The following is a 13162-nucleotide window of genomic DNA, read 5'->3' as shown; positions in this document are numbered from 1 at the left end:
GGTTCATAAGGGACTGAGTTAGGATGGACCCAACATTCATCTGGCTCAATACAGAAGCAGAGCAGTCAGGTCTCCCTCAATCCAAAACTGGCATAGGCTGATTATGGAATGCATCTCCATGCAATTTTTAATGTCTGTAATTCATTCCTAGTCTGATGCATTGGGTGAAGTATGGAACTCCTATCTCAAATACATAGGCTCCAATTTGACTGACTTGCTCCTCCTGGGCATTCCATGAATGAATTAAATTCAACTTCGGCCAGGAATAGGGCACAGTGGGTAGCACTGCTGCCTCACGGCACCAGGGACCCAGGTTTGATTCCTTGAGTGGCTGTCTGTGTGAAGATAGGCATTCTCCCTGTGTCTGCGTGTGTTTCCTCTGAGTGCTACGTTTTCCTCCCACAGTCCAAAGATGTGCAGTTAAAGTGGATTGGTCATGCTAAATTGCCCCTTAGTGCCCTCTTTATACCAAAGAGGTATAATAATAATTGCTTATTGTCACAAGTAGGCTTCAATGAAGTTACTGTGAAAAGCCCTTAGTCAACACATTCCGGCGCCTGTTCAGGGAGTCCAGTACGGGAATTGAAGCCGCGCTGCTGGCATTGTTGCGCATTACAAGCCAGCTGTTTAGCCCACTGTGCTGGTGTAGGTTAGGTGGGTTGTCTATAATCAATGCACGAGGTTATGGGGATAGGGCAGAGAGTGGGCCTCAGTGAAATGCTCTTTCTGCGGGTCAGTGCAGATTTAATAATAATAATAAATGTACTTTATTACAGAACCATAAATAATATATCTAATCTGTACCATATAACAACACTGGACATTTCTCTGTCTGATATTAATTTACTGCCCCCTTAAATGTCAATCATCTCCTGGGGAAACCGGCCATTTAATTGTGAATATTAGAAAACTGACCATCCTTTCAGCCAGACAAACAAATGTATCAAGTGGTTAGCACTGCTGCCTCACAGTTCCAGGGACCTGGGTTCAATTCTGGCCTTGTGAGACTGTCTGTGTGGAGTTTGCACATTCTCCCCGTGTCTGTGTGGGTTTCCTCTGTGTGCTGTGGTTTCTTCCCACAGTCCAAAGATGTGCAGGTTAGGTGGATTGATAATGCTAAATTGCCCTTAATGTCCAAGAGGTTAAGTCGGTTTACTGGATTACAGGGATCGGGTGGAGGCATGGGATTAGGTAGGGTGCTCTTTCTAAGGGCCGTGCAGACTCGATGGGCTCCGTCTACACTGTAAATTCATTGGTTCTATGAAGCTGAGAGAGGAAAGGATGTCAATGACTTTAAGAGAGAGAGAGACCTGGGCCAAGCTTTCCAGAGTCTGCACCCTCCCTGGATTCACTTCCTTTCCCTTCAGTTGCTGCAAGTGACCAATTGAAGGTCAGAATGAGAAAAGAAATGGAAAGTGGGAGAAAAGAAAGTGTTTTACTCACAGATGTTGGAGACAGGAGGAGGTTTCAGTCTGTGTGACGTTAAATCTCCATGCACACCAAGCTCGCGCTGATTGGCTGGAGGAGCAGAGTCCTTCCGGTCCTAACTCTTCTCATTGGTCAACACCGCACCAAGAAGGTCAGGGGGTGGGCTTTCCCTCGCACATGCGCAGCCGCTCCTCTCTCTTGGACATGCGCAGTCCCGGCACGGAGGGAGGGAAAATCACCCAGTGACTTCTCGCTCTGGCCGGAGCTGTCAGCCGGTTGCCTGGAAACCTTGTCTGGAGGAGGGGGATTAATGAGTGTCCTGGAGCTGCCGTGTCCGCGCGCCGGGCTTGAGCACTGGACCCTGAGACGTCACCGCGGATTCCTGTAAGTGCGTCGGACAGTTGTTGACCAATGGGAAGAGTTGGTGAACCGGAAGGACCCTCTTCCTTCATCCAAGCAGCTCCCCCGTTGCCTGAATGCGGAAGCTGGACGATGAGGCTTCCTCCTGTCTCCAACATCTGTGAGTAAAACACTTTCTTTTCTCCCTTTTTCCATTTCTTTTCTCATTCTGAAGAGAAAGGAAGTGAATCTAGGGAAGGTGCAGACTCTGGAAAGCTTTTCTCTCTCGTAAATACATTGTCATTCTTTGCTCCCTCAGCTTGATCATAGAATTTACAGTGCAGAAGGAGGCCATTCGGCCCATCGAGTCTGCACCGGCTCTTGGAAAGAGCACCCTACCCAAGGTCAACACTCCCACCCTATCCCCATAACCCAGTAACCCCACCCAACATTAAGGGCAATTTTGGACACTAAGGGCAATTTATCATCGCCAATCCACCTAATCTGCACATCTTTGGACTGTGGGAGGAAACCGGAGCACCCGGAGGAAACCCACGCACACACGGGGAGGATGTGCAGACTCCGCACAGACACTGACCCAAGCCGGAATCGAACCTGGGACCCTGGAGCTGTGAAGCAATTGTGCTATCCACAATGCTACCGTGCATTTATTTGTCTGGCTAAAAGGATGGTCTCTTTCCCAATGTTCACAATTAAAGGGCTGGTTTCTCCAGGAAATGGCTGACATTTAAGGGGACAGTAAATTAATATCAGACAGAGATATGTCTCGTGTTGTTATATGGTACAAATTAGACATCTTATTTATATATAATCTCCACATCATATTATTTATGGTTCTATAATAAAGTACATTTATTATTATTTCTAGCCTTGTAATATTGTGCTGTAGCTATGTTATATATTTCCTGTCATCTCTTCCCTCAGAGGGTTATTAGTCTCTGGATTTCTCTTCCACAGGGACCTGTGGGGGTCATTGAATATATTCACGGATGAGGTGGACAGATTTTTAATAAGTTGTTATTTTTTAAATCATGTTTTAAACAATGAATGCAACAGAGTAACAGAAAGAAAGGTGGAAAATGGTCACAGAGCGGAACAAGAGATATTGCCAACATTAATTCAGCAACACATTGCAGAATTAATTTGGAACAGGATATTTGAGGGACCAGATCCTCGAGATGAAATGCCAGATCAATTGAACAACCAGTTAACAGGTTAAAATAGTGAGTGGGAAAAGAGGGTAAGATTATATAATAACAGAGGATAACAATTCAGTTTGTAAAATATTACAAACAGACTAACAGCATATACAAATTAAAATGAATAACACAACATAGATAACAGAGAACTCCGATAGTGCAGATGGCCATTCACCCCTCAAGTCTGCAGTGAGTCTCAGAAAGAACACTTCACTGAAGCCCACTCCTCACCCTATTCTCGTAAACCGGTGCGTTGATCATGGTCAAGCTATCTAACCTAAACATCTTGGACACTAAGGGGCAATTTAGTGTGACCAATCCACTTTCGCTGCACATCTTTGGACAGTGGGAGGAAACTGGAGCAACCGGAGGAAACCCACAAAGACACAAGGAGAATGTGCAAACTCCACACAGACACCCACCCAAGGCAGGAATTGAACCTGGGTCCCTGGCACTGAGGTAGCAGTACTAACCACTGTGCCCTACTCCCGGCCTAAGTTAAATTAACTTCACTCATGGAAAGCTCAGGAGGCGCAAGTCAGTCAAATTGGAGGTTATGTATTTGAGGTAGAAATCCCATACTTTACCCAATGCATCAGACTCTGAATGAATTACAGACATTAAAAATTGCATGGAGATGCACTCCATAATCAGCCTGTGCCAGTTTTGGATACAGGGAGACCTGACTGGGCTGCTTCTGTATTGAGCCAGATGAATGTTGGGTCCATCCCAACCCATTATGAACCTAAGACGAAAGGCCAATTGATGAAGCATGATTTTCGGGAGACCATACCCTCCCTTAGCTCCTGGTAATTGGAGCTCAACAGACTTCAGGCGAGGTTTCTTTGTGTTCCAGATAGAGTCATAGATTTTTTTCAGCATGGAAACAGGCCCTTCGGCCCAGCTTGTCCATGCCACCCAGTTTCTATCACTAAGCTAGTCCCACTTGCCAGGATTTATCCCATATCCCTCTATACCCACCCTGCCCATTTAACTGGGGTTTAAATACAAAATTGTACCCGCCTCTACCACTGCCTCTGGCAGCCATTCCAGATGCTCACCACCTTCCATCTGAAGAAATTTCCCCTCTGGTCTCTTTTGTATCTCTCTCCTCTCACCTTAAACGTATGTCCTCTAATTCTAGACTCCTCTACCTGAGGGAAAAGATGTCGACTGTATACCTTATCTATGATTCTCATTATTTTATAGACCTCGATAAGATTACATCTCAGCCTCCTACGCTCCAGGGAAAAAAGTCCCAGCCAATCCAGCTTCTCCTTATAACTCAGACCATCAGGTCCTGGCAGCATCCTCGTAAATCTCTTCTGCACTCTTTCTAGTTTAACAGTATCCTTCCTATAATAGGCTGACCAGAACTGTTCCCCATCATCCAGATGAGTTTTCTGTACTAAGGTTATGTCGACTTTCTCCTTAAGAAAGGAGAGGATCTTTTTCCTTCTGATAGGGTGATGGATGCCCCGTACATTCCCTGAGAAAATTTGCAGATTAACTGCCGCCATTAGTTAGGCGACAGAGAGAACAGGAACAGATTTTCACACCACAATCGGGCGTGCGCCATTACCCCCTCCTCCAACTCACTTTACACCAGAGGCACAAAAGATTCCCTAAACTGCTCCTTTCAAGGATAAAAGCCCCGTCTGTACCAGAGTAGGATAAAGTCAACAACACATAAACCCTCCCATAATAACAAAAATACAAAAGAATCACCACCACAATAGAACCAAGGGGACATTCCTCAATGAGACTGTGGACCCGGAGGATTAACCTCACGGCCAGACTGTCGTTACCCTCAGGATACCTTCTCCAAAATGAGGAGAAGAAAAGAAGGGCCAACAAGGGAATGGGGATCGAATGTCCCTCCCACATTTTAGGCCCACCCGTGAAGACCTGCATCCGCCACTTCCCACCCTTCGGCAATAGCGCCACTCGGTTCTGCCGTGATTAATGCTCGGATAATAGAAGAAAGACGGCGGATAATAAGCACACGGCAAATCTGCCATAACTGAGATAAGATAATACGAGTCCCTGGAACACACGAGGAGAAGAAGACATTCAATCGGCGCTCACAGAATAACAACTCCCTTCAACAGGATAAAAGATAACAAATTCAGACAACAACACCATGATAGGGAAAGAGTCCGGATTAGAGCCTCAGTTAGTCTGGGCTGCAAATCTTCGCTCCAATTCTTCCCCTTCATGGATTTAGCGAAGGCCAAGGCAGTAGTCGGATTATTGAAAGACTTGACGGAGTTGTCGGATACAATTTTCAGGGTCACAGGATGACGCAACATAATTCACTGTAAGGTGAGGTAGGAGCCAGTTCCCACCTCACCTTTCCCGTCTCCAGGACCCTCTGGTGATCTTTCAAGTTGTGGAAGGGAATGATTACAGGCCTGGGATGAAAACTATCCCTCAGCCTCAAAGACAGGATCCGGGGCCCTTTCTAATTTGAAACACCCAGGCTTCACATCCAACTTGAGAAAACGTGGCAGCCGGTCCTCAAAGGACCTAACAGGAGCCTTACCCTCCACACCTTCTGGCAGGTCGACTACTCGGATGTTCGTTCTCTGACCCTCAGTTCTCCAAGTTCTCCAGGAGTCCACCACACCACTCAGCCGGTTTTCCAAGGATTGAATTCTTGCCTCCGCCGAGGAGGCATCTTGCCCAATGTTCAGGATTCTCTCCTCCGGATCATCGAGCCCCTTCATGGTGTTTTACAGCTCGGCCTCATGAGCTCACAGATATTGAGTCAGCACACTCAGTCTCTGGTCAGTAACATGCAGAATGTCGCTGACATAGATCGGCCAATGATCCCACAGAATAGACGGGCAGGTTCGATGGGCCAAATGGCCAACTGCAGCTCGTATTTGTTATGATCTCTGTGCCGAGGACAGGAAGCAGTGAGCATGGATCTGTCAATCAGCCTGAATCAGCACCGTCAGGAGAATTGGGAGGGTGAATATTAGATGCAGCAGAGTGAGAATGGAGGGAGAGTGTGTGGGATGGAGATTTACAGCTTTTGGGGAATTAGAGAGGAAAGAATGTTCTCTCGGAACTAGAATTGTCTGCTGTGGATTTCTATCCTGTACTGACAGTGATGTCTTTTGTAAATTGTTTTTACAGGATATTAGAAGAGGAGGAATTACAGACAGAAATCTCAAACTTTACGCCTCGATCTGACTGAGTCTCTCAATTCCTTGGAACTGAATATCATCGGCCTTTAAATCTCGAAGGAGAAATGTTTGTCTGTTCTGTCGGCTTCAAAAGATTTTAACCATCAGTGTGACTGGAAAAGCACCGAGACACACACACCCGCGTGAGAGTGTTCCAGAGCACTGACTGTGGAAAGAGCTTTAACCAGTTACACAGCCTGAAAAAACATCACACCATTCACAGCGGGGAAAATGAAAATTGCTTATTGTCACAAGTAGGCTTCAATGAAGTTACTGTGAAAAGCCAATAGTCGCCACATTGCGGAGCCTGTTCAGGGAGGCTGGTACAGGAATTGAACCGTGCTGCTGGCCTTCCTTGGTCTGCTTTAAAAGCCAGCGATTTAGCCCAGTGAGCTAAACCAGCCCCTTAGAGAGACCGTACACGTGTTCTGTGTGTGATCGAGGCTTCAACTGACAGGTCAAACCTGGAGAGAAAGAAGAAGACCCAAAACATGGAGAAACGGTGGAAATGTGGGGACTGTGGGAAGGGATTCAGGGTTCCATCTCAGCTGGAAGTTCATAGACGCAGTCATACTGGGGAGAGGCCGTTCACCTGCTCTGTGTGTGAGAAGGGATTCAGTCGGTTATCCACCCTGCAGTTACACCAGCGAGTTCACACTGGGAAGAGGCCGTTCACCTGCTCTCAGTTTGGCAAGGGATTCACTGAGTTATCCAGCCTGCGGAAACACCAGCGAGTTCACACTGGGGAGAGGCCATTCACGTGCTCTCAGTGTGAGAAGGGATTCACTACTTCATCGAGCCTGCTGACACACCAGCGAGTTCACACTGGGGAGAGGCCGTTCACCTGCTCTCAGTGTGAGAAGGGATTCAGTCGGTTATCCAGCCTGCAGACACACCAGCGAGTTCACACTGGGGAGAGGCCATTCATCTGCTCTCAGTGTGAGAAGGGATTCACTCAGTTATCCAACCTGCGGATACATCAGCGAGTTCACACTGGGGAGAGGCCATTCACCTGCTCTCAGTGTGAGAAGGGATTCACTACTTCATCGAGCCTGCGGAGACACCAGCGAGTTCACACTGGGGAGAGGCCGTTCACCTGCTCTCAGCGTGAGAAGGGATTCATTCGGTTATCCAACCTGCAGAGACATCAGCGAGTTCACACCGGGGAGAAGGCATTAACATGCTCTTAGTGAGAGAAGGGATTCAGATATCCGGACACCCTGCAGGAACACTAGCGAGTTCACACCTGGAAGAAGCCATTCACCTGCTCTGAGCAGGGGAGACATTCAATGATCCGTCCCAACTACGGAGACACTAGCATGTTAATTCTGGGGAGAGACCATTCATCTGCCCTCAATGTGGGGAGGGGTTTGTGATTCATCACACCTGTTGTGACTCCAACAAGTTCACAATAAATTACAGATGTTGGTTCCGTTGTTATTGTTTCTGCTCTCACTGACATCCAGGACTGCATTTTGTTCATTCTGACATCTGGTGAATGGTGATGATTGGAGGGTTTCTTTCTGCTGGACTGGCCGGTCTAACACCTCTGCCTCCGGTGGGCTGACCATTTTTGAGCCTCGTTGCGATTACCTGGTTCCAAGTTTGACGAGGAGCACAGAATGAAAAGGTGTTTGCACGTTGGAAGATATTTAGTTCCCAAAGCAGCCATGTTGCCATGAAGATGGGCTGTGGTGGTTACAGGGTTCTTTTGCCTAATTTATCTGGGTGTTTCTCGCAGAAGGAAACTGTCAGGGTATGAGGGGCAAGTTGTCTGTGGTAGATTGGGAAATTACAATAAACAAATCACTGAAAGTGGCAACGCAGGTGGATAAGGAGCTAAGAAGGCAGACGACATGCTTGTCTTCATTGGTCGGGGTATTGAGTATAAAAATTGGCAAGTCATACTGCAGCTGTCGTTAGGCCACACGTGGAATATTGCCTACAATTCTGGTCACCACATTACCAAAAGGATGTGGAGGCTTTCGTGGTAGTCACCACTGAAGTATATATTGTATATCGAGGATGTCGATGTAGATGCTTTATGGTGAGGCCCTGTACTACAGGTATGGGGGTAGTTCCCTGCCTGCTGGCCCCGCCCAGTAGGCGGAGTATAAATATGTGTGCTCCCAGTACAGCAGCCATTTCGCCAGCTGCTGTAGGAGGCCACACATCTTAGTGTAGTAAAGCCTTGATTGCATCCAACTCTCGTCTTTGTGTAATTGATCGTGCACCAATTTATTACACTAAGTTTTCAGAAGATGGACCTCCGCATCAAGCCGGATCGCCTGCAGCTGCATCCGTAAGCAGACAACGCCAGAAAGGAGTATCAACACTGGCTAGCCTGTGTCGAAGCGTACATCGGGTCTGCGCCAGCCCCAATCCCAGAACCACAGAAGACCCAGATCATTTACACGCGGCTGAGCTCCAACGTCTTTCCACTTATCCAGGACGCGATGACCTACGCAGAAGCCATGGCGCTACTGAAGGAAAACTATGCTCAGCGGCCGAACACACTATACGCCAGGCACCTCCTCTCCATGTGTCGTCAACTTCCTGGTGAGTCAGTGGAAGATTTCTGGCGTGCCCGGGTTCCCCTAGTTAGAGACTGTTACTGTCAGGCCGTCTCGTCCATGGAACACTCGAATTTGCTCATGAGAGATGCATTTGTTACGGGCATAGGGGCCGATCACATCCGCCAGCGCCTTTTAGAACGGTCCACGCTCGACCTCGCAGAAACCAAAAAGCTAGCGCTCTCACTCACGGTCGCTTCATGCAACGTCCAGCCTATGCACCCGGCCGAGCGGCCCACCCCCCCTGTGTATCGTGGACTCCGCAGACGGCCGCCCCATCATGGTCCCTATCAGCGAACGCCCTCAGCCAACCCCACGCCTGTGCCACGCGGCAGCCAACCAATCATTTTGCTGCAGTGTGCCAGGCCCGCTCAATTGCCACTATTGTTCCGGCCCCCGCCACGTGCGGACAGTGGGCGCCGCCATTTTCCCCTCCTCAGACCACGTGAGGCCTAAGGGTGCCGCCATCTTGTTCCCCCCAGGACCAACGGGCGCCACCATCTTGTTTTCCCCACGACACGTGCGGCCCGTGGTTGCCGCCATCTTGTTTCCCCCCCAGGACCAATGGGCGCCACCATCTTGTTTTCCCCACGACACGTGCGACCCGTGGGTGCCGCCATCTTGTTCCCCCCAGGACCTCTGCCCACCCGGCACCTCAACCAGCTGCTCATCGCCCGCAACCACCGATGACCAGCCGCGTCTCGCCTCGGTCACGGTCGCAAAAAGAAACATCCTCCAAGAATTTGGATCATAATTAGGAGAGAGTGCACATCACTCAAAGGGATCCTTCATTTTCCCCACACAACCGTTAGAGTGGTTAACTGATACGAGTGGGATCATCTCAGGACAAAGTCCACTTGGATCTATCCGCTTTCCGCAGTCTCGTCCACACAACCTTGCAACCGCTTCAACCAAAGTGAAGGTCGATGGGCACAAGATCTCCTGCCTGCTGGACTCCGGGAGCACCGAGAGCTTCATTCACCCCAATACGGTAAGGTACTGCTCCCTCGCGCTACATCCCGTTAACCAGAGAATCTCCCTGGCCTCCGGGTCCCACTCCGTGGCGATCCGGGGGTGTTGCATCGCCACTCTCACTGTCCAAGGCGTGGAGTTCAGCGGCTTCCGTCTCTACATCCTTCCTAACCTCTGCGCTGCCCTGCTACTTCCAGTGCAACCTCCAGAGCCTAACACTGAAATGGGGCAGGCCCCTACCACCCCTTACTGTGTGCGGCCTCGCGACCCTAAAGGTCGACCCACCTCCCCTATTTGCAAACCTAACTCCGGATTGTAAATCTGTCGCCACCAGGAGCAGACAGTACAGCGCCCAGGACAGGACCTTCATCAGGTCCGAAGTCCAGTGACTGTTTCGGGAGGGCATCATCGATGCCAGCAACAGCCCCTGGAGAGCCCAAGTGGTAGTCGTTAAAACTGGGGAGAAACACAGGATAGTCGTTGACTACAGCCAGACCATCAATCGGTACACGCAGCTCGACGTGTACCCACTCCCACGCATATCTCATATGGTCAATCAGATTGCACAGTACCGGGTCTTCTCAACTGTGGGCCTGAAATCTGCCTACCACCAGCTCCCCATCCGCAAGGCGGACCGCCCATACACAGCCTTCGAGGCAGGTGGCCACCTTTACCACTTTCTTAGCGTTCCCTTTGGCGTCACTAACGGGGTCTCGGTCTTCCAACGGGAGATGGACTGAATGGTTGACTGGTACGGACTGCGGGCCACTTTCCCGTACCTGGACAATGTCACCATATGCGGCCACGATCAGCAGGACCATGACGCCAACCTTGCCAAATTTCTCCACACCGCCACTCTCCTCAACCTAACCTATAACAAGGAGAAGTGCGTGTTCAGCATGAGCCGCTTAGCCATCCTCGGCTATGTGGTCCAGAACGGAGTTCTGGGGCCCGACCCCGATCACATGCGCCTCCTCATAGAACTCCCCCTTCCCCACTGCTGCAAGGCCCCCAAACGATGCCTGGGGTTCTTTTCATATTACGCCCAGTGGGTCCCAAACTATGCGGACAAGGCCCGCCCACTCATTCAATCCACTGTTTTCCCCTGACGGCTGAGGCTCCACCAGGCCTTCACCCATATCAAGGCCGACATCGCCAAGGCCGCGATGCACGCAGTCGACGAGACGTTACCATTCCAAGTCGAGAGCGATGTATCAGACGTCGCTCTGGCCGCCACCCTCAACCAGGCAGGCAGGCCCGTGGCATTCTTTTCCCGCACCCTACATGCCTCCGAAATTCGGCATTCCTCCGTTGAAAAAGAGGCCCAAGCCATCGTTGACGCTGTGCGGCATTGGAGGCATTACCTGGCTGGCAGGCGATTCACTCTCCTCACTGACCAACAGTCAGTTGCCTTCATGTTTAACAACACACAGCGGGGCAAGATCAAAAACGATAAAATCTTGAGGTGGAGGATCGAGCTCTCCACCTACAACTACGAGATTTTGTATCGCCCCGGTGAGCTCAACGAGCCCCCTGATGCCCTATCCCGAGGTACATGTGCCAGCGCAGAGGTGGACCGACTCCGGACTCTGCACGACAACCTCTGTCACCCGGGGATCACACGTTTTTACCATTTCATTAAGGCCCGCAACCTGCCCTACTCCATCGAGGAAGTCCGGGCAATCACCAGAGACAGCCAGGTCTGCGCGGTGTGTAAGCCGGACTTCTACTGGCCAGACCGTGCGCGCCTGGTGAAGGCCTCCCGCCTCTTTGAACGCCTCAGCGTGGACTTCAAAGGGCCCCTCCCCTCCACCGACCATAACACTTACGTCCTCAGTGTGGTCGATGAACATTACAGATTCCCCTTCGTCATCCCATGCCCTGATATAACGTCTGCCACCGTCATCAAAGCCCTCAACACCATCTTCGCTCGGTTCAGCTTCCCCGCCTACGTCCACAGCGACAGGGGATCCTCATTCATGAGCGATGAGCTGCGCCAGTTCCTGCTCAACAGGGGTATCGCCTTGAGCAGGACGACCAGCTACAACCCCCGGGGAAACGGGCAGGTGGAAAGGGCGAATGGGACGGTTTGGAGGGCCTTCCAGCTGGCCCTAGGGTCCAGAAATCTCCCGGCCTCCCGCTGGCAGGAGGTCCTCCCCGACGCCCTTACTCCATTCGGTCGCTCCTGTGCACTGCGACTCATGAAACATCTCATGAATGTCTCTTTGCCTTCCCTAGGAAGTCCACCTCTGTGTCCCTCCCGACATGGCTGACAGCTCCGGGACCCATTATCCGCCGTAGGCACATTCGACTCCACAAGGCGGACCCGTTGGTTGAGAGGGTACAGCTACTTCACGCCAACCAGCAGTACGCCTACGTAGCGTACCCCGACGGCCGCCAAGACACAGTCTCCCTCAGGGACCTGGCACCAGCTGGTTCCACCACCCACCCCCCTGCTCCGGCGCACCCCACCGCAGTTCCCGCTCCAGGATAATCCGTCCTCCCCCGGCTCACACCCGGGGATGAAGAGGATTTTGCCACGCTCCCGGAGTCACCAAAGACCAAATCAACACCGGAGTCGCCGCCCGGAGTCACCGAAGACCAAACCAACGCCGGAGTCACCGCCAGCACTGCTCTCAACGGCAGATCAAGGCTCCGGACCGCCTGAACTTGTAATATTTTCTGTATTTGAAATCACATCTTTCTGCATATAGTTCTCCACCACCCCCGCCGGACTCAATTTTAACAGGGGGTGAATGTGGTAGTCACCACTGATGTATGTATTGTATATAGAGAATGTCGATGTAGATACTTTATGGTGAGGCCCTGTACTACAGATACGGGGGTAGTTCCCAGCCTGCTGGCTCCGCCCAGTAGGCGGAGTATAAATATGTGTGATCCCAGTATAGAAGCCATTTCGCCAGCTGCTGTAGGAGGCCACACATCTCAGTGTAATAAAGCCTCAATTGCATCCAACTCTCGTCTTTGTGTAATTGATCGTGCATCAGTTTTGGAGAGAGTGCAGAGGAGGTTTACCAGGATGTTGCCTGGCCTGGCGGGTATTAGCTATGTGGAGAGGTTGGATAAATTCTGATTGTTTCCACTAGAGCGACGGAGTTGAGGGACGACCTGATAAAAGAGTGGCATGGACAGAGTGGATAGTCCGAAGCTTTTTCCCCGGTTGTAAAAGTCAATTACCAGGTTGAAGGTGTGAGGGGCAAAGTTTAGAGGAGACATGCGAGGGAAGTTTTTTTACACAGAGGGTGGTGAGTGCCTGGAACTCGCTGCCGGAGGTGGTGGTGGAAGCAGGTACGATAGTGACGTTTAAGAGGCATCTTGACAAATACATGAATCGGATGGAAATAGACGGATACAGATGGAAGCACAGAAGGTTTTAGTTTGGATAGACATCATGATCAGAGCAGACTTGGTGGGC

General features: G+C 50.5%; 1 protein-coding gene across 1 annotated transcript in view; it reads left to right on the top strand.

The window, feature by feature from the left end:
- The window catches only part of LOC140417991 (uncharacterized), a 49386-nt gene extending 36684 nt beyond the window's left edge, over nt 1-12702 (top strand). Inside the window, exon 4 of the mRNA XM_072501421.1 lies at nt 6132-12702. The gene's annotated coding sequence lies outside the window, so the exon portion shown is untranslated. The remainder of the gene's footprint in view (nt 1-6131) is intronic.
- The last annotated feature ends 460 nt before the right edge of the window (nt 12703-13162 follow it).

Source organism: Scyliorhinus torazame, chromosome 5 (genome assembly GCF_047496885.1).
Source record: "Scyliorhinus torazame isolate Kashiwa2021f chromosome 5, sScyTor2.1, whole genome shotgun sequence".
NCBI lineage: Eukaryota > Metazoa > Chordata > Chondrichthyes > Carcharhiniformes > Scyliorhinidae > Scyliorhinus > Scyliorhinus torazame.
Note: the sequence above shows the minus strand (reverse complement) of the source record. Positions and strands in the feature narration are given on the sequence as shown.